At 46.5% G+C, this 26,424-nt stretch overlaps 1 long non-coding RNA gene and 1 other non-coding gene across 2 annotated transcripts; one reads left to right on the top strand and one right to left on the bottom strand.

Annotated features, from left to right (window-relative positions):
• The first annotated feature begins 7,071 nt into the window (after positions 1 to 7,071).
• TRNAT-AGU (transfer RNA threonine (anticodon AGU)) lies at positions 7,072 to 7,145 on the top strand. The gene has a single exon. It is a non-coding gene; the product is annotated as a tRNA-Thr (tRNA).
• A 14,496-nt stretch (positions 7,146 to 21,641) lies between these two features.
• LOC149348375 (uncharacterized) lies at positions 21,642 to 25,488 on the bottom strand. Its single transcript, XR_016292250.1, has 3 exons — positions 25,354 to 25,488; positions 24,099 to 24,264; positions 21,642 to 21,748 (listed from the first exon to the last, which is right to left on the bottom strand). It is a non-coding gene; the product is annotated as an uncharacterized LOC149348375 (long non-coding RNA).
• Between the last annotated feature and the right edge of the window lie 936 nt (positions 25,489 to 26,424).

Genomic DNA, 26,424 nt, shown 5'->3' with positions numbered 1-26,424 from the left:
GTTAAGCATCCCACGTAGCAAGGTTTTGAAAATGATGAAGGAGGAGCGAATACCTCATATATTGTTTACATGGAGTGAAAAAAAGCGAAAAAATGTTGAAGGACTGTACTTCACTGATGGCCTAAACAGACAAATGTATTCGTCACATTATTGAGGACGCAACTCAGTATGAACACAGTGTCGTTCTTGTACTTGTGTCGGGTCCGAGCTAAGCAGCAGTTTATCGCTTAACCTGCAAGATATTCCGAACTCGTCTTGCATGAAGCGCTTCGAAAAATACGCACCAGCATCGACAGTCGGGGGTTGTTTTGGTGCACCAGGTCTAACTTCCCTGATCTTTTCGAGCTTTGCCTCGTTGCTTCTCAGCCGTCGCTGAGCATCGACGATGGCGGGACTCCCACATTTGTTGTAGGCGCTGCTGCTTAGCATCCTCCTCCTTCGCGACGCATCTGCGGGGCTGGACGGCTGCACTCCGGCATTTTCATTCATCTGGTTTTCTGTGGGCGATTGACCCTTGCGAGGCCCCATCCCTTCTAACACAACGAATGCTTCAAGTCGTACACGGCAGCATCGTATCGACTGGCCTCCCGTTCGGCGGGCGAGCGCCGGACGCAACCCATCACATGTGCGTATGCTTGGCACATGGCGCTCCGGTTGGACCTCCTGTGGCGAACTCATGGCGGTGCACCTACTGGCTGTTCGCCCGGCAAGGGAGCGCCGTTACGACGCAAGATACATCGCGAAATCTGGTTGAGGTTGCTGATAAATTCTTCGCCAAAAATGGCTGATTTCAAGCCATGTGTTTTAGACCGAGGCGCAAAGAAAAAGATTCTCACCACAAATGACTACGGGAATATACAAGGAATAGAAGCAAAAGTACTTCTCCAGCTTGATAATATAAGATTCTTGCACCTAGGCGGAGCGCCACCAAGTGACCTCACAAGGAATTAAAGCAGTCTTTTAGCGGCGCTTTGTAAAGCACCTAAAAAAGTTGCTCAAAAATAAGTACACTAGAACGCCTCTACAACGAACTCTTCTGCAAAAAAAACGACTAATAAAACAAAGGATTTCGGCTGTCTGGCTTGAATCGTTATCTTTAATTTTTATTGTGAACAACGGATCTTAGGCATTCCCGGCTCTGATTTCTTGCTTTACAACGAATTCACGTAGCGGTGAAGCCATTACTCTACACAGCTGCCACTGAAGTGCACGGCACTTACGGAGCGGCGTTTAACACCCCAACAAAGACCGCGCGACAGATCCAGAACTCTACAGTAGCCAGTGTAACCGCCACACCAACGCTAAGACAAAACTGCGCAGCGAGCCGAACGGCCGAGCATTTTGTTGAGAGGCACTACCGTTGCCTGCCGGCAAAAAGGCAACACAAGGAAAAGCAATCTCCGCGAGCGTGCCAATGACAGCAACTATTCCAGTTCTACTGCACAGCTCCAGAAATCGCACAACTCCAGCGTCGTTTCTCGTAAACAGCAACGGGTATGACGGCTGTCGAATATGTCGAGGTTAACGACGACGTGATCATCTGCTCAGAACCTGTGCCTGACGACATCGCCGAAGACATCAAGGACGGGAAGGGGGCGAAGGCCGACGAAGACAGCAGTAATGAAGAGCCTGCAGGCGAAACAAGAATTTCGACAAGAGAAGGAAGAGGGGCATTCGACACTCTGCAGCTGTACTTGTGCATCGTTCGCGTCTTTCGCCGCGGATGACGCGGCGAACTGAAGGATCGACGTCAGACGTGGTTGGTAATGCATCACGAAAAATGCGGTGAACTTGGATGTCATATTGTCGGCTGCAGTGTACATCCCATCGGACAGAGTGTCCAGGAAATTAGCGTCTTCTATCAGCAAGTTTCTCTGCGGTTCACGCTATAAAAAGGTTTTATTTTGGTGATCGTGCTCAGCTCCTTATAATCAGTGCGATACGAAGTGCGACCTTTACAACGAAGCGGCTTGTATAACGAAGGGCTTTGGGACTCCGGAGTGCAGAAAACTAAATGCTAAATGGCAAGGATTGCAAGAATAGCAGCAACTGATATAAACGCATAATTTTATAACTAACAGGGAAGTTAAGAGGCACATGGCGAAAAGGGAGATGGGGATCAAATTGCATGATTAAGCCTGACAACATGATAGTTTTTAGACGCCTATTCCTGCCTTCAGCAGAGTGCCTCTGCGTAACCAAGTAAACGAGCGTATCGGAGGATAAAAGAGAGCGAACGCAGAGCGCAGAGGAAAAGGAAAGACGATGATAGCTAAAAAAGCGCGAGGAGGAAAGTGGAGATGGAGGGAACAGCGACAGCGTGAAGAGTACAGTAGCGCGCGCCACCATTAGCTCGCGATGATATCATTGATAACGTACGCATCCCTCCCCAGAGATGGCCCCACTATGATTCGATGTGTGCCGATTGTTGCCGCCATGAAGCAAAATTTTTTTAAGCGAAGCATACTACTTTAGCTACCACTTCAGCCCTTCACCGTGGTTATGCGCCTCCAAATCACGTGATACATGACGTCACACCACGTGACACGATGACGTCAGGACAGTAGAGAAACGGGGGCCCACTTCGCGCCGTCGCTGTGGTTGTGCGCCTCCAAATCACGTGATACATGACGTCACACCACGTGACACGATGACGTCACGACAGTGGAGAAACGGAGGCCCACCTCGCGCCGTCGTTGTGGTTGTGCGCCTCCAAATCACGTGATACATGACGTCACACCACGTGACACGATGACGTCACGACAGTGGAGAAACGGGGGCCCACCTCGCGCCGTCACTGTGGCTGTGCACCTCCAAATCACGTGACACGATGATGCCACACCACGTGACACGATGACGTCGCGGCAGTTGAGAAACGGGGGCCCACCTCGCGCCGTCGCTGTGGTTGTGCGCCTCCAAATTACGCGACACGATGATGCTTCGCATTCTCCAGGCTTAACCAAGTTAAGCCTCAGCCCTTTTTTCCTCCGGGGTTGCCTGCGCTATCCGACTCCGCAGATGGCGAGGGAAAGGCGACAGCGTGAAGATAGGGTCCTTAGAAATACTTGCAAGTATTTCTAGGGACCCTAGTGAAGAGTAGAGAACCATAGCGCGCTGGTCGGGCAGGTTGCTTGCCCAAGTCGAAACCGAGAGCTGTCTCTGTTGGGCACAGTGTGTTCCGTACGCGGTCGGCTACAGTTCGAGTACCGCAGCAGTTGGGCTCAAACGTCGCATTGCTGTGAAGCGTAATCGTCGGCAAGTTTTTTTTTCGATGCAATAACTAAAATTTCAACAAGTGGTTGGTTTCAGTTTTTGCCCCTATGAAATTGTAACCGCTTCAGTTGGGGTATCAAAACAACTAATAACATGCAGAACAGCAAGGTGACCCCTAAACTGCGTCACCTTCCCATCTTTCGTGCATACACATAAGCCACGTCATGTTCACCACAGCCATTTGCCGCCATTACTACGATTATCCTCTGAGCATGCCCTTTTACGCCTTCCGCAGTCGTCTTTCGTATGATCACTGCCCTGCCTTATGCCTTTTATCCCTTCTGTATGGAAACTATAGTGTACTAGAATACTCTCTAGTAACGCGAGCGGCGAGGCGCAGGCAAGCCATTTTCCAACAGACGCCATCAGATGGCGCCACCGCAACTTTTCCTAGGCACGGGAATTCGCGGAGTGTTGAAAAGTTCGTCTGCTATCTTTCGTTTTTCAGCTCATTTATTAATAGAATCGCTCATTTATTCTTTCTTGCTGTTCTACACCTGTTCGTTACAATGACTAGCCTTGTTAAGGATTAAAACGCGTTTCAGAAAACCATGTAATTAAGCGAGGATACAGCTTTCCTACTGTCGCATCATTGACTAAACTCCAGCTTGCAGAGTGATTTTCCGGCGCGAAACGCCATCGCAGAATGCCAAACGGTCAGCATCACATGCGGAGCAGATTATTTGCGCGACCATTACTGTGGTTTGAAGATCAAAACACGAAAGCAATGCCATTTAGAGTGTGTACCCACCGTCATTTATTGCTCACACACTTTCAGAAGTAAACCGTTTAAGCTAAATTTTATGCTGCATTTTGAGCTCATATATGGTTTAGAGAAGTGAATGCGCTTGTAGATATGATCTATTTACCATCGATATATGTCTTTCATCGATATATGTCTTTAAACTGCAGCATGAAGTTCAATATCGAATCACAAGTAACTTTTTATTGGCAGCTAATTAAGACTTAAATTTGCCCAATGCAATGATACTCAACAGAAGCTATCCGACATATATTGCTGCGGCAAACAACGATGCTTTTCGCGCGCCCGGATAGCCGGTGCGGCAGCCTGGCGCAAAATAGTGGGAATCAGTTCTTCTTATCGCCATAGCTTCGTCAAATTCCCTGTCATTGGTGCGACAAAGCTCCTGCTCACTGCTATCCCTACTTACCAGCGAGATACGAACGCTGAAGTGAAATTATCTGCGTAACAGCGCGCGCGAAAAGCGAGTTAAATCACACACCGCATTGCCATGTCCTGCCAACGCGCGCGCCGGAGGCTAGGAAAAGGCGCAGCAGCGCCCCTGCCGGCCGTCAGTGTCAATTCGCTTCACCCGAGCTGGCCCTAGCAGCCGCCGGTAGCGCCACTAGAATGTATTCTAGTTCACTATAATGGAAACAAACTTACTTCCTCTTCCGCTGAGCATCAGCGTGCCAGAAAGGAAGAGAAAGAACACCATTTACTAATCGTTTCGCTTTGTATTATCTTAAGTGCTTGCCCATATCCACAGTGCTCCGAGCCGTGTTATGGAAACTAAAAAGCTTTCAGGCCACATTGTAGCAGACGATCTACGACGGCCCCTACGCTTAAAACCTGTGCAATGTGAGGGGAAATCTCACATCACCTCTGGAGACCTTGGCAGCTTTCTTGGCAGCTTTCCTACCATGCGGACCCTGAGGCCTGCGGACTTTAGACCAACCCCGTACATGAGGGGCAGCGTACCCCGATAGCATGGACACAAAGGGGGACAAGCGATATGAGACAGTTCTAAGTCGTCTCTCCTTAACTCCCTCCATTCCTGCTCACCCTCGGCCACGTCCTTTTATTTTCTGCGTTCAATGAGGAGGTATGGCACAGAAGACAACAATGCTGAAGTTCTCGTAAGGAACGCCAACATCATCATGCTCCTCTTATGGTGAATCCACTCACCTCACGCTGTTCCCCTGATGATGATGATTATGATGATGATGAAAACATTTATTGAAAGCCACAATGCTTTAGTTGAAGGGAAGGCTGATCGGGTCCCTAGTCCGGGACGCCGTTGGCAAGAGCCGCTGGCCGTGCTCTGGCGACGAAGGCTCGTTGTTCCTCGAGGTCCGAGCTGGACAGGGCCGCCTCCCAGCCCTCCCGCGTTGGCTGATTTATGATGTCAATGCTGGCATTTTACTCACAAGCTCATACCATATGGTAAAAGTTTGCCTTCTGGCCACAAAACTTGCACTGTGCCGAAAAGGACTCGGAAATATTACAATATTCAGAAATATTACAACATTTGAGCTGTTCCCCTGGAAAAAAAGCTATTTTCTAAATTTCAGGTTGCTCAGGCATTGCGAGGCGCTGTTTAATATGAAATAAAATGAGAATCATAACTGGCATCAGGTCGATAGGGGTATTGAAAAGAAAGTCGAAGAAAAATTTTGTGAAGACGCAGCGTCACAATGGGCTTCCGACGAAGCAATGTTAGCGAACGTCACGGAAATATAAATTCAGTAGAGTATATATGTGAAATCATTCACCCCAGTTGTGCTTTCCGTCTTCACCCGCCGTGGAAAAGCATAGTGAGCTTAAAGACTTATTAACCGAACTTCCCTCCGTGAACATAACAGGGCATGCCTCCAGCACTTGGTGGCATCAGGAATTTTCCGGATACCATAATAATGATGCCACAAAACCAGGCAGGGATTTCACTTTTTCTGTGGGTCAACATTGTTATGTTCCCTCCAGTGGTTCATTGCCATCTGCCGTGTTTCTAAAACGCCAGCCTCGCTCGCAAATTCTCCAGATCATGAGTATTTCGATGTCCTTTGCGTTTTGATGCTTGTCCTTTCGCATATAATTTATTGGCTTAAATAATATTTTCGTACTTTTGGCTCTTACCAAGTGTTCATGTTTGCTGAAACACTCGTTTTTTTTTTACAAAAAAAAGCCTTTTAAAGCATAGTCCAAAAAAGCTTCCTTCACACTTTTCTGGAGCAGGCTTTCAGCAATTAGTTATTACAAGTGAGCCCATGATTCTGGCCCTTTCTTGCTGATATGACACCCTAATATGCACCTCATCTTTCCTATCAGGTTCTATTTCTTTCCTTATTCAATGAGCGAAAATCCGCAGCCATTTGTGTTCAAGTTAGGCGGGAATCGGTTTATACGAGGAGTTAAACAAATTGGTGATTTTTTGTTACCTCTTCAGGCACAATAATTTACTAGTAGCAGGCATTTTCGTGCATGACATATAATGTTCAAGCACATGCTCAGCATTTAATGAACAGTTTAAAAATTATCATGTGCATCGGGAGGCTGGTCACCAAGTCAGATATTCAGTTTTATCGTTATCAATAGTGCTACAACTATCTCTTAAGCCGCATTATGATCCAACGCGCGTTCGAAATGCGCGGGAATGCCGCTCGAGGACATTCCGGTGTCTGTGCGATGGCATCGTTCTCCCTCTCCCAGCGCGTGACGGCGATCTATCGTGACGTCATGTGTCACGTGGTGTGACGTCACTGTACCACGTGGTCTGCACGGCGTGCAACCACAGCGACGACGCGAGGTGGACCCCCGTCTTCCTCTGTCGTGACGTCATGTGTCACGTGTAATGCCACATGGTGTGACGTCACTGTACCACGTGGTCTGCACGGCGTGCAACCACAGCGACGGCGCGAGGTGGACCTCAGTCTTCCTCTGTCGTGACGTCATGTGTCACGTGGTATGTCACGTGGTGTGACGTCACTGTACCACGTGGTGTGCACGGCGTGTAACCACGGCGAAGGGGTGTAGTGTATTTCCCGGGTAGAACAGTCGGCGCCGTGGCTTAGTTGGTTAAAGCGCCTGTCTAGTAAACAGGAGATCGTGAGTTCGAATCTCGCCGGTGCCTCATTGACTTTTTGCAGTGTACTCCTAACGGTAATATTTTACAAACAGGAGTTGAACTGGGGCGTCCTTTCAATGCGCGTCCGTGGTCTACCCGGCGTGCAACCACAGCGACGGCGCGAGGTGGACCTCCGTCTTCCTCTGTCGTGACGTCATGTGTCACGTGGTATGTCACGTGGTGTGACGTCATGTATCACGTGATTTGGAGGCGCACAACCAATGCGACGGTGCGAGGTGGGCCCCCGTTTCTCTACTGTCGTGACGTCATGTATCACGTGATTTGGAGGCGCATAACCAGGGTGAAGGGCTGAAGTGGTAGCTAAAGTAGGATGCTTTGCATAAAAATGTGCATTAGAAACGGCTCACGTTTCAAACGCGTATTGCTAGCAGAGTATTCGCCTGCACGAAGGCATGAAGCGCAGCGAGCATTGAAATACTACACATGATCCCAAAGGAGCCTCACAGTACTGAGCCTATGCCAACAAACCAATGCGCTATGATGGGTCCGATCAACGGCCCCGGCACCTGTGCCGACCAAACACGCAACACTGCAGACGCAAAGGCCTGATGTTAACGAGCCATAATCCGTACAGGAAACCTAAACTCATTTGTAATATATTCTAAGCAAAAAATTTGGTTATCAAAAGTAGCTTTGTGGATAATAACGTCGTGAAGCGCATCCTGTGATGAGCAGGTAATTATCAGTGTCTAACACACAATTAGGAAGGAGACAAAAAATGTTGTTGTGGTTTTGTGCATGTGGCATATTTCAAGTGCAATGTCCCCACGAGTCGTTGGAACTAAAATGCGCCAATACGATAATATTTGTGCAATTTTTTTACTCTTTGATTCCAATATTTTGAGTGAGCATGATTCATGCTATAAATAATGTTTACTGTCGGTAGATTTCATACGAATCTGAAGGGTATGTGACCCACGTATTCAATGCATTGATTCAAAGCGAGACATTAAAAGTGCCGACTTAGTGCCATAATGAAAAAAAATGGCTGAGGCTTAGCTAAGGTTAAGCCTAGTCAGATGCGAAGCATATTGATGGCTAGGCTTGCTAATACATGGCTTTCCTTGGTTGATGTTCATCTCGCTCTTCATCGGTCTCTGTGGCACGCTGAAGCTTTCGCTTCTCGTTCAAATCAGCCCTGCTTCTAGGCGGCATCCCAACACCTGGCCGCCTCGTAAGTGCCCGGAGAGCGAGGCAAGCTCAGCTTTATACCGCTGCTGTAGCGTCACGTGTTCAGCTGCAGCGCCTCTGATGTGGAGCCTCCACCGCCGCGGCCGACCGCGCGAGCCGGCAGCCCATCTCTCCTCCGCTGTGACGTCATGTTGTCACGTGGTCAGCCGCCGCGCCTCTGATGTGGAGCCTCCACCGCCGCGGCCGACCGCGCGAGCCGGCAGCCCATCTCTCCTCTGCTGTGACGTCATGTTGTCACGTGGTGTCACGTGGTCACGCTAAAGGTCAATGGTAGCTCCACCGCCGCGCTCGACGGGCTGTAGTGTAGCTCTAGTAATATGCTTCGCATAAAAAAAGCAGAAAATGTCTTCCAGCTCCTGACAGCAGCTCAGTCGAACCACTGCCGGCCAACGGCGCACAGATCACACTTCGTTTTCTTCGCGCTCCGTGCACGAGCCCATACTGTCTTCTTCGTTGTCCAATATGCCTGGCTCCCAGCCAATGATACCGTGATTTGGTCCACATCGAGGAGACGGGATGTCTTTTCTCTTTCAGCCGTTGATCTATCTGGAAGAACTGTCGCGGCTCAACGTTTCTCGCCTTAGACGAACAGTATCGCATCCAAAAGATTCGTGTTGAAAACAGTCTGCCTTTGTTTCGAAGGTACAAATATTGCTCAGAGTGCAAGGAGAATATTCCATGAATAGGATCTCTTCCATCTTCTCCAAGAAAAGTTTTTTCTGGGATTTCGAAGCGTGTTCAATTGTTATAAAACAAACAGTATCCGTTATTGCGCCTCCGAAAAGGTTGCGTGCAATGTCCAAGAAGCGGGCTACCACCCTTGATCAATGTTGAAGCTCCACCTGCACATGAGCTGGCAGCAAAATAAATAAACCGCACAATATTTCCTTAAAATTTAATTGGTGAGGTACTATTGTGCAGGCCTGCTGGGAATCATGGAGGCATTGTTTTGAAACATATTTTGGTCATCCCACGGCACCTTTTGAGCAACAAACACACCAACAGAAGTGCAAAAACATACGAATGGCCTGCCTCAAACATAAAGCGCTCTACCCAATGCTTACCACGAATTTCGCGACAATGACCAATGTATTATCAAGGGTCAATAACCCGGACTTATTGTCTGTGTTTGGAACATAAACACGCTGGTGACCAAGAAGAAGGTATTCAAGAGCGAAAGTCAGTTCAAGATGACCAGCATGGCCACTCCAGCCATCTTTCTGCTTGTTGCGTTATGCGCCCTTTTTATGTAGGCTAGCGCTGGCCATAGGCGCTTGCAACATTCTCCGGTCATCTCCGGTGGTCCTGGAAAGTTTGGGCCAGAACTTTTGCCGCCATGGAGGACTAAGCGTAAGTAACGGCGAACATTCTTGGCCTTCAAGAACGTTAACCTGGTAGTTGTGCGCTATCACGTTAAACCCCTACGACAAGAAAATGTTGAAATTTTAAGGCAGAATATTGTCCTCTTGTTGTGGACGGTCTCCTTATTGCGAGATAACGCGGCAATATGGCCGAACTGCAAAGCAAGGCAATATCAATATCATTCTCTGACAAAATCCCTCGTCAGTCGTTTCTCTCGCGCTGTGCAGCTGAAACGGGGCTGTGCTTTGGAATTACGTTAAAAACATGGCTGGAAGGTAAATGACACCCTAAAGCGATAAACAATTTCTGCCATCGATGAGAAGAGTCATCGTCAGCCACCAACTCTCAACGGAAACTGCGGCAGCAGTGTAACGAGTGGCTCATCGAGGTTAAGGATTTCCGCGCCATCGTTCCCCTTCTATTTGCTGCACGAAAATTTGGTTTTAAGATGACCTAGCCTCATCGTCATTCCACTACTTCTCCTTTAATCTCGGAAGACAGGAACCAAATAAGAACATAGTGTTTAATGCATGTACCCCTTTGCCGCGGCAGGGTGAGATCTACATGCTTGTTTTCTTCGGTTTCTCTGAAATTACAGGGTTCTGCACAAAATGCTCAGATTTCTCGTGTTCAGCTTGCTTGTTCCTTTCATACGACAGCAGACATTACACGACAACAACGCAAAAAAATTGAGAACGAAAGAGCGAAAGACGCGACTTTTTGTATTGAAATACAAAGCAGACACCCGACTTCCGGTACAAGCCGTCCAACTTCCGGTGACTTCACTCGCGCTCGTCTCTGAAAGCGGGAATTAGGCATCCAGCCACTTAGTGGAGATCAGTGGTCTGTACTAATCAAGAGGCGTTTTACGGTTTGTCCGGTCTCTCGGCAGCCAAATAACGACAATTTAGAATATGAAGGATGATGTCGGTGTTTTTATTTCACCGCGTAGGGTGCCCGTGACCACACGAAGTGTACCGCAGATGTGTGAGCAGCACCTGTGCGGAGGCAACTTGCTGGAAGCAGACAATTGGACCCTACTGCACCAAGGACTGTGCGAGAGGGTGCTTCTGCAGGAACGGCTTTTATAGGAACGAATGGGGCTTCTGTGTCAGGTTGCCTGAATGCTACGCCTGGGGCTGGCAACAAGGTCCCTTGTACCCGAACCCCGGAGGTTGGTGGCAGTACCCTGGATACGGTCAGCCTCACAAACAGCAAGTCATTCCTTTCGGTGGCTTTTAGGACATCGCCTGTTATGGGATGTTTAATAAACGCCGAAATAAAGCGCGCGTTTTTTGCTGACGCAACACACAAACCTCCGTGGCAAGCGTGTCATGGAGGAAGGGGTAGTGTTTCAGCTTGAAAGCTTGAAAAAGTGCACTTAGAAAGAACTTTAGTCTTCCGCTTTATTAGATATTTAGTGACTTTCATTCATGTTTGACTACTAGACTGCACTAAAGACCTTTAGGTAGTTAAGCCACATTTGGCCATTCACATAAAAATACATAAGGGGAAGCAGATGCACTAATATAGCCAATAAGGTTCTTTCTAATGCACAGCGTAATAACAATACAAAAGTAATGCAGCCATAAAACCAACCACTGCGCTGACTGGACTAATTTCAATGCCTGAAGGGGAGGGAATAAGCAGGAGCCAAGTATGTGTGTGGGGTTGGAAAACCGTTCCCAGTTCGCAATGTCTGTTTTCAGGAGTAAGGTTGGGCATTTACGGCACGTATCATCAACCCCTGTGGACATGATCGGACTGATTCTCACAGGTTTTTAACTACATGGGCGCAGTAAATTCTGCACCACAGGGCACAAAAGCAAACCTTATGGACTTCAGAGTTTTGAGCAAAACTGCAGGTAGTAGGCCTAGCATATTAAGGCGCTTGCTGCGCAGACGAAAATCGGCAAGTCGTGACAAACACCCAACCCATGCCAGTTTGCGTATACGAAGCTCAATGGCTCGCCTACGTTCCATCACTTATGTAAAGTCCTGGCCAAAATCATAGTTAACACGTTTCAGCAATCATACTTCTCTTCGCTTTATCCATCTGAATTTAGAGTAACGCTTAGTATACATTTTAGGAAATGTTGCTGGTGTGCACGGGCACTCCACCTAAGCTTGCCACTTGTATGTTTGTAGCATTTTAGGCAGTGAGCTTTATATCCGTGTTCTGTTTTGCCTCATCGCTTTTATTCGTATTTTTGCGCTTATATCATCAGTGTCTTTGTGTTTCCATCTGTTCGCATTTTCGACGAGTCAGTCTGTGCTGAGGCAGTTGTACTATTGGGTTCCCAAGTCATTTCTTGTTTGAGGTTGGGTACAGCACGTGCGCTACAGGCCTCCTCCAGCTGAGACGCTTCCTGTAAAGTAAAATACAGGGGCTTCTGCGGCGCCTTTTTCTTGTTCGGCGGCATCCTTTGGCCACGTGACAGTGGCTGGATTAAGAACACGTTCTCATAAATGCTGCGCTGCTTAGTTGTACACGGACAAAGAAACTGGACAAACGCTGAGGTTAAGCGCAATCTGCCAACTGAAGTTGTATTCCTTGGAATAGGGAAAAGGAAACACCAGCTCACGACGTAATCAGAGGATCGTGAATGCACATAAAACATAACAGTGTACTGTAACAGCAAGAACTATGGAATGGAACCATGACAATAAGAACATATGAAAATAAAAACTTTATCTAACGCGCGCCGCGCATCTAACAGACACGCGCGGGTGATCCTCATGAAAGCCTTTTGTCTCTCCGCAACATATCTATTTCCCTGCGGGAAAGGGCTACGGAAGGGGCGCTAATGTAATCGCCTTCTTTGTCAGAAACCATCCGAAAGGCCTCAATTACCTCACGCTCAATTAGGAACACGTGCTGCATCCACTTCTCTGTACAGCGCATAACCACGCTGCATACATATATTACGTTTTTCTGCAAGATTAAAAGGGCTAATAATGTAATGTGCTTTTTTTTGTCGCGTCTTATACGACCAGATATATTCGAGGAAAACATTAGGTGGCTGTGCAGTGGAAGCTAGGAGAGCGTGGCGAACATGGACCTCGTCCTCGCGGTTGCGGGTGATGTCGCACTGGACAAACTCGCCGAACTCGCTTACCATAGAAGACCTTACCATGCCTCCAGAATACGTGCGTCGCATGCCCCCTAACTTGATCTAAAAGGGAAATGTAGTAGTCACAGACGAAACCTCTAGGAAGAAAATTGGCCGTTGAAAAAAAAACAAAGTACAATGAAGAGTATAATCATTTTTTATCTTGACTGCCAATGCTGGTGACCTGCTGGCAATATAACTTATATTCACTCACGGCTTCTTGCTGCGCACACAAATACAAAGTGAGCTTTTATATCAAATTTTGATCACTCTGGTAAATAAATCAATATATATAGCACACACGGGCACTCGCACAGTGCTGGACTGGAATTCTACACAGTTCTAACACGCCCTACTCCCGCAAGTGCTTTTGTATTGTGTGCCTAATATGCATGCAAACATCCGTGCAGCGATTGCAAGCTAAGCAAGAACCACATGCTACATTGCAATTAAAGGTGGATTTGGAGCAACAGAATCGGTGCGTGGAATCATTACTACGCGTAAGAGCGACGTAGAAAATACCGATCTTGCGAAAACAAGTGGCGCATAGATTTAAAGATGTTTTCTCGTTCGGCATTACTGTGTTCGTTTGCAGTTTATGTAGGACTATAAACTCTTGTGCTGTTTCGCTGCTGCATTGTAGGGTTTTGACGCGACTGACGGAAATAAGTTTTTTTTTTAGCCACAGAAATAGATAGTTGGTTGCACTCGCCGTTTGTTGATATCACAGATGGGCCACAACATTTTTTATTTATTTATTTTTCCCTAAAATACTCCTGGGAAGGGATTTTACATGACAGATGGGCGGCTTCAAAGTGGATGTTCAATTGCTGTTCTTAAAATTGTCGTGCTGGAATGGTGTGAAGCTTCTTCAGGTTGAGCGTTCCAGTCTTTCTCCATATGCAAAAAAAGAAAGTAGTAAAGATGGGACGATCTGGGTGCATGCGGGGGGGGGGGGGGGGGAAATGATTTTGAATTGCTGGGTCAGGGATGACGGTGAGCGGGGCATATGACGTTGTTAGCAATTGGAACATAATAGAGGTGATGATAAAGAATAAGTCTCGCTTTTTTACGTTTTGTTGCAGTTGGGGAAGGTTTGCATTAGATTTTAGGACAGTGACGCCAGTGTAAGAAGAATAGTCGCGAAAAATAAAACGAGCTTCTTGGTTGTGGACAGCAAAAATGGGAACTGCAAAAATGAGATGCCTTCGAAACATTCAGCAAAATCATTTTCTACTAGGATCGCGGAGCATATTCAATTGTTAAATATCGAACAATGTCGCTAGGTTCGGTCTCGCATCTGAGCCATGCGGGGTGCTAGACGCGGACTACCACTGTTGATCGATGATGCTTAAGTGAGCCACTGCGCACACGACTGCTGCGGAATAAATTTCTGGAGCTAAATCCTAAAATAGCACTGAGCAAAAGTGTTCTGCAGATTAAGCCATTGTTTAGTTACATCCTTTACACGCTTCTTCGACACGTTTGAGGTCACACAACCTGAACAGCATGCTGCGAAGGCTGCATGTATTTTTTGCCTTAGAAAGTTAGTCGTAATACCTAGCTGAAGTTTCGAGACAATTAACAATGCACCTGGGTAGATCAGGCTTTACCGGCTGAGGAGAATTTTAACTTGGGATTGTTATATTTATTTTGATTAGAAAAAGCAACAAAGGAAGTCTCAAAATTCAAGTACACAAGGTCAGTTCGAGAAGAGCATGGCTCCGGTAGGCGTCCTGCTTGTCGCCGTGTTCGCAATTTTTTTCTCTAGCGTATGCAGGATGGTGGTCCCCGCAACAATATGGCGCAGCATCAATTTTTTTTTTCTGGGAGCATTACCCACGTTTCTGGCGCAACGGTGGGATAATCGTAACTAATGGCGATAAATTCCCCCTTTCAGGTAACTTTATGAAACAGGTTCAAACGGAGAAACACGGCATTAAAACATTAACGTTCAGCAGAAGAAAATTATAGTCGAGGGGTGGGCGATTAAAATAATGGAATTTCGTAAAACCGCACAAGTGTGAAAAAGTTTGCATGCCAATATAACGTCACATAAAGGAGCTGAAAGGCTCTAATGTCTCGGTTCTTAGGAACCTTAACGTTGCTGCGCACCGAGGAACTATCCTTTTTTATGTAAAGTGGATCTCATCTGCACTATAATCTCGACTGTGAAAAATGATTTCTTGGATGGAAGCTACAGCGTGCATGTAGAGCTTCTTAGTTTTGCGTAAAGTCGGCTTTTCATCCATATTTTCATGCCCACAAAGATTTTTAGACGCATGTAGTACGCTAGATTCGCAATCCGTGAAGTATTTATGCTTTCCCTCATAACTTGCATGCTTGGGCGAGCAATGTGGCGGACCTAAGCGCAACTCTGGAACCTGTATGAAGCCTATAGCGGAATTGTATTAACCTAGTTAGAAGTGGCAGTGTGGAGGAGTTTGATAGTGTCTATTGTATGGATGCGCATCAACCAGGTTTTTCAGGGAAGGTGATCACAAATTTTTAGAAATAAAGTTTCTGACGTATAGAGAAGCTTTTTGCTGCATAGTAATACCAGCGTCGGCGGATGCCAAAGTATCGGTGAAACATGTTAACTAGTAATGTGAATAACTGAATCCTAATAGTCAACGTTTTTAACTATGACCAAGAGGCACCTGATTGCAATTAGAGATTCGTAGGCGGCCGTTAGTAAAAGCTATATCAGTTTTTAGAACTTCGAAAACGCGGTTACCCCAGCCGCTGTGGCACGACAAAATTTGGCTACATCGTGCCAAAATACATTCGCTTTCTAAAAGCATGCACCAGACTTTTTTCTGTGGTGTTACGTCTCAAGCAGTGCACAATAAACAATTATGTTCTTAAAGGCCCCTTTCGGCTGCACTGATGTTGCGGCCGTTATCTGCTGCTCACATCTTGCACATTTCGTCGAGCATCGTGGCTTTGGTAAAATCATTAAGGGCAGCAGTGCTCTGAGGTTTGTTTTATTTTAACAGTATCAAAAGACTGGAGTGAGAAAACGAAAGATGAAACTGGCTTAACGTTTGCTACAGAGTGCAACGCCTCCATGCAGCCAGTGAAGGCAACAGTGATGGCATTGTAGTAAAGAATCCTTCTGACCTTTGCATTTCGTTATTCATGAGTGGACAAAGGTAGGCGCTGGTGTAGGGTTCAAGAAAAGGTGATCAGCGCAGTTACATCTAAATCTGTAAAGCCGCAGTATTTCGCAAAGCTCTTCGTTTGCAAATCAAGCGCGAACGGAGCTGTTTTTTTTTATTTCTTCTCTCCTCTGTTTTGCAAGAGGTCCGCTAGGCGGCGTGCAGGTCATACACTGCAGCAGCGAATCTAATACGCAGCGCCATAGACGCAAGCGTACTCATCAAAATATCCCTAAAAACCTACAGGGGTCCGACGCCTCCGGTCTATTTCTTTGGATCGCAGATGCTCAGGGCAGCCTTCTCCTGCATGAACGAAATTGACTAAATGCTTGAACATCGAATGCGCAGTTATAGCCTGATAGCGAAAACAATGCTATTAACCGTTCCCATACAGCGGACAGGGCGGAACGTGCTCCGGCTACATTGCTTTGTGGATGTCGCTGATCGTCGCGAAGCCTCGTCCGCAAACAAGAAAACTAACATTTCTGAGTGCCCCCCAGAGAATCTATTGATCTAAAGTATTGTGCCATTCTGGAAATTTAAAATACTCACGAGACAAAGTTGTTCAATACAATACCAACTTTAAATTATAGCAATTTCAATTCAGATTCAAAGCTTATTCGTACACCCCAGAAAATAATATACTTATTTATTTATTTATTTATTTATTGTACACCTCAAATGCCCCTGAATAGGGGTATTACATGAGGGGAAACAATACAAAAAATGAATCGGAAATGAATGACATGGGGTTTAAAACAGAACATTTTCACTGGCTTTTTTAAAATGGATGGCGCTGGTGTGGAGTGCGGCGTCGGCAGGCAGGCCATTCCAGTCTACTGCAGTCTGGGAAAAGAAGGAATGAAGGTGCGCAGTGGTGCGTGCGCGGGGGGGATAAACGGCTTTGCTGTGACTGGTGCGAGGAGACACGTGATGAGCTGGTTTTAGATCTGAAAGGGATGAATGATAAAACTTGTGGAAAAGGATTAGTCGGCAGATTTTGCGTCGCAGCTCGAGGTCAGGCAGGTTAGCTCTTGACTTCATGGCAGTCACACTAGAATGATAAGAGTAGTCTGAATGGATGAATCTATCTGCACGGTTTTGCACTGATTCAAGTGCTTTCGTTAGATAAGAAATGTGAGGGTCCCAAACTGCGCATGCATATTCCAGCTTGGGACGAACCAACGTTATGTAGGCGAGAGTTTTAATAGACGAAGAAGCTACTGACAAATTACGTCGTAAGTAAGACAGGACACGATTAGCTTCATTAGTAATGGCAGTGATATGGGTGGACCAAGAAAGATCATGCGATATGTCAATTCCCAGGTACTTACATGTTGATGTCGGAGAAATAACGGAACGGCAAAGTACGTAGCAAGGAGTTGGGTAAGTGCGTCGCCGATGAAAAGAAATTAACGAAGTTTTTTTTTTCACATTCAAGGACATTAACCATGTTTTGCACCAAGTTTCTATGTGTGAAAGGTCAGTTTGGAGGGCATGAGCATCGGCTTGATGGTTAATAGGACGGTAAATAATGCAATCGTCGACAAATAGGCGAATGGAAGATGAGATGTTTGAAGCAATGTCATTTATATATATTAGAAAGAGTAGAGGACCAAGGACAGTACCCTGAGGCACACCTGAAAGTACGGGAGACCTGGAAGAGGCGGTATTGTTAACATACGCAAACTGCTGGCGGTTACTTAAGAAATCACATATCCATTCATATATGTGCATATCAAGGTTAAGACACGAAAGTTTTAAAAATAGCCGTTTGTGAGGAACCTTGTCAAAAGCCTTTTCAAAGTCTAAAAATATGGCCTCAAAGGGAATGCTATTATCGAGGCTAGAACTAAGATCATCAATGAATAATGCTAGCTGAGTGTCACAAGAGCGACCCTTACGAAACCCATGTTGGTTGGGATGAAAGAAATTATTAGATAATAGAAAGTTTACGACATGCGAGAGAATTACGTGTTCCATTAGTTTAGAACAAACGCAAGTGAGAGATATAGGACGATAATTACTGGGTGACGTGAAGGGCCTTTTTTTGGGACTGGAATGACCTTGCCTACCTTCCAATCCTGTGGAACAGTGCTTGAAGAAAGGGACTGTTGGAAGATATCAGCTAGAATGATACTTGAGATGTGCTTGGTATTAACTAATATACCTGGCATCGTGTCACGCAGCACTACAATACGGTTACGGATTGAACTGACATTTATTCTGTTATTCTTACCCACCACTGGTTGCAAGCCATGGTTGGATATTGCTAACGTACTCATTTATATCTACGATCGATATAATGATTACACTCAGCCAAAACAAAAGCTGTGGATGGGACACATTTTTTTTTAGCTGAGCTCAGCTTATTTTCCTTAAATGCCCCTTCCTAAGGCATCACACGGGGGGGGGGGGGGGGGGGGGGTTGTATTCTGTATAGTATATGCTTTATCCTCAAGTGAGTTATTTTAGTGGCTCATAAAATCTTGATGGGCAGCTGATGTTTCTGACAGTGTACTGATTCATTCAGTAATTTTAGTTGATTGTATAATAAGGAGCAGCACAAAAGCACCACTAGGAGCCATCGATGGTAAAAGTAGGTTACGTTATGGGAAGACAACACCGCTAATTACAACTTTTATGTACCGCAGCACTATTGTGAAAAGACTTAGCTGCTCTACGGAAGGGCAAAAGTCAGTTACAGCTTTGAACATGAAAAAAGTTGAGCGGACAGTGGAAGGTGAACACAATAGCTGTCTGTAAAGAACACAGGTATCAAATGACGCAGAACGCGCCTGATACCAAAGAAAAATCAGGAAAAGTTGTCGCACGGTGCTGAGGCGCTTTCCGAGTCATAAATCTCGGTTTTGTATTGTTTTCACCAGCCAACTGTTGCAGGACATTCGGACATACGTCATCTTCTAGGAACTTCTGTGAGAAAGTCTTCGCACCTACGTAAAATAGTCGTTGCAGCAGGCAACTGTTCCCGTATTGTAAAATGACTACAGTGAGAGCACGGGCAGCGAACGTTAAAAGCTAAAAAATAAACGTATTCCAATTGATCGGGAAGCCTCGGATGCCAATGGGCACAATTGTATGGAAATAAAGTAAGCATGGTGTCGCTGTCAAGAATGTTTTCCACGGGTTTGCGACAAGAGCAATTCCGATCACTGCAGTTCGCTGACCTAGAAAGCACTTTTGCGCAGCTTATGCCTATTGTCATTCACAAATATGTTTCTCCTTATACACGTAGTCCAACCCCCTCCTACCTACTACTGCGAAATAAGATCTTTCTTCTGGTTTTCGCAAACGAATTATGCCTGTATTTTTTTCCTTCACCTTTTGCTTATGTTTTTAAATGTAATTTTTCAGCCAATTTTTTATAATCTATTTCTGGCAGTGTTCTTCAATGTACTGTTGTTCGAAATCCGCTCATGTGTAGGCTGTACGTTACCTGAAGAAGGCTACTAGTCGGCGAGTCAAAAACTTCCCTATATTTTTCAAAAACCCTTTTCTAGTCGACATCACAATGAGCTGAAAAGCAGAAATCATAATTGCATATTAGCGTTATAATTTCCGGGTCGACTTCCTGTATTCTTTTGGATACCACACTGCAGAAAAACACGAACCTATCAATAGCTGCCGAAAACGTTGTCCCAAGTTGACGTAACAAAAAAAAAATCTGCAATGAACGGAAAATTACCAATACAGAAACATGAGATGCAACTCTGACAGGTTCACTGCGAGCAGGAACTTACCTGCTTTTGGTAATAAATAAATGATTTATAATGTGAACATTCAGAAAGCCAATACGAATACGCTGATACATATATACTATTAGTGCGTACCAAAATGTTCCCATTGAGGCTATAGCGCCCGGCGACGCTATAAAGCGCCGGCGCTGAAATGGCGTTAGAGCGTGCGCTAGAAAAAAATAAAGATGAACAGCGCGTGGGGCAGTTCGGAACTAGAAGCCTGCCACGCTGGTCGTCTCTCTCTGGTGCTCCGCTGCGACCCCGCAAAATCCTCAACAGTGGTGACCTGGCGAACCGTGCCTTCTATCTCAGCGGCGTTCCAGCATCGCGTACTGGCAGCACCCAAGTTTCGACCCGCCGCTCCCGGCGTTCCGGCCTGCAGGCGTCGGCGGGTGGTTCGCCCAACTGGAGGCTGCGATGTACCTGAACGGCATCACCATCCAGCCGTTCAAACAAGCAGTCCTTTGCGACATCCTCCCGCCCGACCTCCTGCGTCGGCTCACCTACTCTGCTTTCGGCGGCCGGCCATACGATGAGCTGCGTGCGGCCGTCTTGGCGGAATTCGGCGCCTAGTACGTTCCGCCGCCGCTCTACGACGCAGCGGGCCCATTTTCGCCGCCGCCAGCCTCTGGCCCTGCACCGGCCTCGCTAGCGCCTACGCAGCCTTCATCAGAACACGGCCCGCCTCACCAGCCACTCGCCGCATCGCCGCCACTCCCGTCCAGCGTCTCCAGCCCGGCTGTCTCTCTCGACGCCACACCAGCACTGTAAAAAAAAATCCGTCAAAATGACGGTAAATATCTTGGCAGCTCTATTTCCAAGCATCTAACCGTCAAAATGACAGCCGGCCGTCATTTCCAAATGACGGTGTTTTTGATCATTTTGACGTTCTGCTTGTCAACTAGGAATACAACTGAGCCGTCAAAATGACGGCCTCATGTCTTTTCATATTACAGTATGGCGTCATTTAAACGGTTCGCTGTCAATGACGGCATGGCGTCTATTCATTATAGTGTTTTTGTCAACCTGAAATGCATTTATGTCGTCAGTATGACAGCCGGAGGTCTTTTCATGTAAAGTGTGGAATCAATTCGGAATAACAGACACCAAATTTAAGTTTCGAATCTTGTTGCAAACGATGTGTTACACATTAGAATGCATAGATCAACGCATGGCGATCCGTGCATAACCACAATTTACAAGTTAATTTCTTGATGTCTTTCGGTTTCACCAGCCAAGCAATACATGCGACATGTATTTGGATTATTCCACGTGAGGCATGAATCAAACTACACTATAATGGCTGACACATAGTGTTTATTCACGAAGATATGAGAACAAATGACGTATCAGCAATTATATTTTTTTTCATGCCTCACGCGACCTAAACAACTTCTACACATCACAGCAACCAATTGGCTCATGCAACCAAAATAGTACCAAGAAACTGGATTATCTGTAGCGGTTGCAGCTAAATACCATGTGGTGATCCATTTGTTCTAATGTGTTACGCATTATTTTAAAGATGAAAACACACAAGCAGAAATTTGTCTATACTTCAAATTTTTCTTTGTCAATCTCGAGCACACACAGATTAATACGACAGCCTGGTGTGTTTTCTGCACAGTCAACCTATAATTCTGTACAGTTACGGTCCATATTTGTGTGTATTGCTACAGGCCTAAGCAAGGTCGAGCTGATGGTCATCATTCTTGACACGATCTCAACTGTTGTTTCTGTCCGTTGTTTGAACTTTCTCTTAAGGGTACCCAGAATACTGGAAGTCTACAAGATCGCTTGTATCTTTTGTTAGTTCCTGAAGCTAAAGTTGTTTGAATTATGCAATATCTTATGAAAGATGCTGCAAAAATTGATATCCTTTGAAGGTATTTATTGCTCATAAGTGCTTTGTTACTTGCCGCAATACAAAAATAGGCGTCAAAACTTGCAGCTCCTGTATCACATTAGGTGCTTCCCCCAATAACATCCATGGACCATGGCATCTGAAAAACAGAAAATAACATATATCCAGGTTAGATACAATGATGATACACAAAGAATATGTACAAAATTGTACAATATGAGGCAATGAGAAAAGGGCCACACCAAGACAAAAAATGACAAGGAACAAATTTGTTGCCATCATTGAATACTTGTAAATGAAATCAAAACATAATTCTCTTTTCTATAAAAGGGAGATAACACATCTGTCCAACTTCCATTTATGAACTGTGTTGTGTTTCAACTGGCATGCACAACAATGAATTTTAACCTGACTCTTTAACCTGGCGTGCAAGGCATGGGCTTTGTCAAGTTGCGACGACAGCCCACCACTGTAATATATCGCACCTGGTGGAAAATTTTTACTGTAGTTCGAAAGGTGCACTGTCTTGTTCCCTTATTGCATCACCCTTTTGTAAATGTAACCATTCAGGCTATATACACGACGTTACCTTTACATTTACCACTTGAAAGCAACATAGTTATTGTACTTTAATTTGTCAAAGAGAGGTACACATCACATTTCCTCAAGGCAAAGCTTTGATCAGCAGGCAACGGCACATAAACTAATCTAGGCAGTCTTGGGAAGGCCGGTCTGGAAGTGGAAGGTATCAGAAGCATTCCTTTCAACTGGACAACTCTGGCGGATCAGTGCATCATTCTGGAGGAAAGCACTTGTGACCATCACAAGGTGTACAACACATGTACTGATAGAGTTACGCATTACTTGCTTCAAGCCTGAGTGAGCAGCATAGATGACCCAAGATATTTTGAATTACATAAACAATTATACCAGGTGTTTTCTGCAATGTCCTGAAAACCGTGGCACAGGACTAGAAGAAGCCACACACTTTTGGCGGACTTACAAATGATTCATTTTCGGCTCATCCACATACTTGAAGCCATTTTTTATCGCTCAAGCGCCCATGCAAATGACAAAAATCAAGTTCGATCATCTTTCCATCCCCGGCAAAAAGCGGCACTCTTTCTTTGTGCTAAGGATAAATGGCTCGCTTATGCAGGACCACTCATTCTTTTTGATTAAAAATGCTTCAACCAGTCCTCGCTCGCGCAAGGACTTCCACCTGCTAGTAATGTTCGTGCGGTGAAACAGAGGCAAACATTTGCTACAGTCCCTCACATACAATGCCAGGTTGCTCCCTGTGCTCACATGCAATGTGTTTCCTGAGGCATTCATTCAGGCATTGCCCAGCCTGCTCGATGTATACTTTCCCACAGCACATGGGGTTGAATACACAACTACCACCGCACACTTTGTGAACCTTGTTTGGTGGTTGGTGTTGCATGCTCGTTCTCTGCACAGCCAGAGATGCGGGTGAAAAGACCAGATAGCTCATGAGGGGCTGAAAACACCATGTTGACACCAAATTTTTCGGATGCTCTTTTCAGCCCATGGGAAATTTTATCGAAGAACAGGATCACCTGAGTGTTTCTTGTCCCACACTTCCATAAAATTTCCCATGGGTTGAAAGAGTGTCCGATAATTTTGGTATCAAGTTTGTGTTTTCAGCCTGCAAGACCAACCACCAATTGGAGTTCATAATGTGTGTAATGAGGGTTGTGTATTAAATCCATATGTCCAGTGGGAAAGTATACATCAGGCAGACTCGGCAATGCCCGAATGAACGTCGCAGAGAACACGGCACGAAGTTGGAAGCAGGCACCGGCAGCAACCTTGCTTTGCATGTGAAGGACTGTAGCAAATGCTCGCCTGTTTCACAGCACGAACATTATTAGCAGGGGTAAGTCCAGGCATTAGCAAGAACAGCTTGAAACACTTCTAACAAATTATAAAAAAGAATAAGTGGTTCTCTGTCCTTGTCACAGAAAAAGAGTGGCGCTTTTTATCAGGAGTAGAATGACAACTGGGCTTGAGTGTTTCATTTGCATATGCGCTTGCAAAAATAAATCAGCTGTAAGTTTGGCGGTAGTGTGTGTACCTTCTCATCGGCCTGTGTCTCAGTTTTCGCTGTTTTTTTTGTTAGAACACGAAATAACATGTAACAAATTTGATAAACATTGTAAGCGATGATGCACGATATGAATAGTGCCAGCTTGTTGTGCTAAGGGCTGCCAAGTTATAAGATTACTCACAAGTGCATAAACCAGAAATCCCTGAAAGAAAAGATTTCAGTCCCGCACCTTGTATTGCAGCACCCTATATGAGACCACAAAGCCAAGGAAGCTGACCAGAGGTCAGCTAAGCTTCTTCGTTCAAAGAAGTACTCGATTTTAAGTCATGCATATTATTTGAATAAATTTTTTACTGGTCCTGAAATTCCAACCAACCTTTATAGAAAGGGTCTTTCTAATTATTTCACACTCATTTACCTCTGCAAACGTTCCATAGTGAGAGGGCTGCCGGGTGGATACCAGATGTTGAAACCAAGAAAGGCTCCAAGAAGGAGTCCCACTGCCTTGTCCAGACTGGTTTTGGAAATGCACTCCTCCCTGTCAACTGCAAGGGCAAGTAGGTGGATGTCGCCCACACCTGAGCCTGCATGGGAACAAAATTACTAGCACGTAATACTATTAAAAGTTTTGTTGTGTAATTTCAAGACTAACACAAACTACGCATACGGCAAGCTTTAAGCCATAGGAAAGACAGAGATTATACTCGGTTCACCCTTAAGGTTATAGGACAGCGAAGGCTCTTGGTCTGGCCTGATCTTTTGTTTTCGAATATTTATTCCTAGCAAGGTGCTCGTTCTAGAAAATCGGGGTCCGCTTGCACGAAGCTATCACAGCTTGCTGCAGGTGCACCGGACTTCGGAGTTATCACGCCAAACTACGACCAGTGCAGCAGGAACATACAACAACCAGCGGGCCGCCCGCCGCCGCCTCGCAATGGCTGCAGCGTTAGGAGCCGGGGCGAGTACAGCCGACCGAAGAGCTGCAGAACAGTTCCGGACAGATGAAATAGGCGCGGCAGAGCGCGCACGTAAACGATACAGGTGTGCTCGAGATGTCCCGGCAAAAAACGAAGGGAAAGGCGAACGCACCTACTACAGGTAGAACCAATACGGCAGCGAACACGCGGGATCATCGCGATGCGGGTCAAACGAGCCCCTGCGGCTGTTCTAAAAACTGGATGCAGGCCACGTCTTGAGCAAGATGATGAGTGCGTGCTACACTTTTGGAACAGTAAGAGTTTTAAAAACAGTGAGGCCGATTTAATTCGAAAGCCGAATACGCACCGAAGGAGCACTATGGGGTGATAGCTGTCACGCCACATCTTGCCAGCCGCGCGACAGCGTTGTTTAAAACAGTCACAAGCGCGCGATCGGCTCGCATCGCAACGGGCTCGCGTGTTCCCTCCACCTGTGTGTAGAAACATACAAGGCCACCTTTCGCGTTAGGAAGGAGCGGGCTCACAAGGAACGCACAGAAGAAAGTTTGCAGAGATGGTAACGCTTGTGTAGGAAAGCGGGCGAGCACAGCGCGAGACGAATCCACGACGTGCTCACGCACGACGGCCACCGCGGTGTGCACGCCGCGACGGCTCGAACGAGACTCTCCGAGCTTGTGTCATACACGTACCGAAAGGAAAATGTAAGCAAATATAGTAAACATGCAGTACACCTACCGTAATCAGGCGCACTTGGCTTGAGACAGCAGCCGCTTCCATGAATCCAAGCCTCGCCGTCTTCTCACCAACGCGGAAAAACAAAATGGCGCGAGGACACGAAAAAAAACAAGGCCCGCAACATGGCCCGCAAACACCGACCACGCCAAGATCGCACGAGGAGGAGGCCAAAAAAGCTTCGCACGTAGCAGAGTCCGCGCCGCACCAAACCCGACCGCATCGCGATAGGTCATCGGTCGTATGACGTTTGCAAAGAAGAGCTAATCAGAAGGCCGAGAATTTTGTTTATTTTTTGCGCTCCTCATTGCGCTGCCCTCTCCCCCTGATTCACGGCGAAGACACCATCTTTTCCGAATGACGCCGAGGACCCGTCAAAACTGACGAAACGATGACCGTCAAAGTGACGGCTAGTTTTTACAGTGAGGTGGGATCCGCACGAGCTCCGCCTCGCGCCCTGCTCCCACTACTATCCGACCCGCGTCTCTGGCTCTGCCTCCTTGCGCTTCAGTGGCGTTGTCGCCAGAGCCTCCTGCAGCCAAGGACGACTCTGCGGCAGCAGCCGTGCCGAGGCTTCCGGCATCTCCATCTACCTCGTCACTACCGCCAGCAGCTCTGCAGGCCTCTGGTGTGAGGTTGAAGCCGCCACCGCAGCATATGCCACATACCAGCCCCCCTACCCCGGCGGCCACACCACCTGCCCAAGAGGCCCCACCCCAAGCCCTCAGTACGGTCAACCGCTTCTCGGATTCTGACCCTGGCAGCTCGACACCGCAGCAGCCAGCGTCTGCTTTGGTGCCTGACTTGAACCACCTTCGGCACCGAATGGTCGAGCTACCCACACCGAGTAGTGCGGCAGTTGTCCATCCAAAAGCTGTGTCTTTTGCTGCCAGCCAGACATCTGATGTAGCAGTCTCAGCTGCACGGCCTGTCCCTGCAACAACCTTTTTGCAGCCACCTAGAGCCGACCATGCTCACACGCGCATCATCCCTGACCAACCGCTCCGGATTGTCGATCCTGCTTCACCCAAGCACCTGACATTGAGCCCTGCAACTTCCTCCGCCATCGTCACG

Source organism: Amblyomma mixtum, chromosome 4 (genome assembly GCF_055824585.1).
Source record: "Amblyomma mixtum isolate Tamu chromosome 4, ASM5582458v1, whole genome shotgun sequence".
NCBI lineage: Eukaryota > Metazoa > Arthropoda > Arachnida > Ixodida > Ixodidae > Amblyomma > Amblyomma mixtum.
The sequence above is the reverse complement of the archived record's forward strand: the minus strand, read 5'-3'. Positions and strand labels throughout refer to the sequence as shown.